This window comes from Chrysochloris asiatica, unplaced genomic scaffold (genome assembly GCF_000296735.1).
Source record: "Chrysochloris asiatica unplaced genomic scaffold, ChrAsi1.0 scaffold00047, whole genome shotgun sequence".
Lineage (NCBI taxonomy): Eukaryota > Metazoa > Chordata > Mammalia > Afrosoricida > Chrysochloridae > Chrysochloris > Chrysochloris asiatica.
Genome location: NW_006408565.1, coordinates 18,215,773 through 18,216,943, shown reverse-complemented (window position 1 = coordinate 18,216,943; position 1,171 = coordinate 18,215,773). Strand labels below are relative to the sequence as shown.

The window sequence follows — 1,171 nt, the reverse complement described above, 5'->3', positions numbered from 1 at the left end:
GTATACATGACTTCAACAAACCTGAAATAGAACCTAGGGAAATCAGTGGTCACACCTCTGGTGTTAAAAAGGCTCTATGGTGCAGCGAGAATAAACAGATCCTTTCATCTGATGATAAAACTGTTCGCCTTTGGGACCAGGTTACCATGACAGAAGTGAAATCTCTAAATTTTAATGTCTGTTAGTAGTATGGAATATATTCCTGAGGGAGAGATCTTGGTAATAACATATGGACGGTGTATTGCTTTTCATAGTGCAGTAAGTTTGGATCCAATTATATCTTTTGAAGCACCTGCAACCATCAATTCTGCGTCTCTTCACCCTGAGAAGGAATTTCTTATTGCAGGTGGTGAAGATTTTAAACTTTGTAAGTATAATTATAATAGTGGAGAAGAATTAGAATCCTACAAAGGGCACTCTGGTCCTATTCACTGTGTGAGACTTAGTCCAGATGATGAACTCTGTGCCAGTGGTTCCAGTGATGGAACATTGAGACTATGGCAAACTGTTGTAGGAAAAACCTATGGCCTTTGGAAATGTGTGCTTCCTGTCTTAGATAGTGGTGAGCGGGCAAAACCGAAGATCAGTTTTCCAGAGACTACAGAAGAGGAGCTAGAAGAAATTACTTCAGAGAATTCAGATTCAATCTATAGTTCAACTCCTGAAGTTAAGGCCTGAGCATCAGGCATGTGCCACGGATAGTATCTAACCTATAGACTAAAACAAGCAAGCAGAGAAAAGCATCAGCCTTCCAGGGCTATTCTCTGCTTAAGGCAAAAATGGGCAGTAAATACAGGGGAATATGAATGAGCTCCAGCACTGGAACTAACTTGGTGTTACTGTAAGTGAAAACTCCCAAGTATCAGAAGAAAGCTAGTAGAGTTACGAGAGCCTACTGTCCTTCAGAATGTATATGTGCAAGCCAACTCCAATTCCTCTTACTATGATTAGATTTCTTGTAGCTGTTTATGTTATTATGGAGAATATATATATATAATGGCCTATTTTTCTGACTTTTGCCTTAAAGCAGGAAAGACTTTTTTTTTTGCTTTAGTCATTAAGAAGAGGGAGTACATTATAAATTAATTTATTTGATTTCTATTTCCATTGTACACTGCTTCTGAACATCATCTGTTTTTAGCTATCTAAATAAATTGCCTCTTAAAAAAAA

The 1,171-nt window shown here is 37.8% G+C and overlaps 1 pseudogene; it reads left to right on the top strand.

Annotated features, from left to right (window-relative positions):
- Positions 1-5: 5 nt before the first annotated feature.
- On the top strand, positions 6-678 carry LOC102816216 (annotated as a pseudogene).
- Positions 679-1,171: the final 493 nt, after the last annotated feature.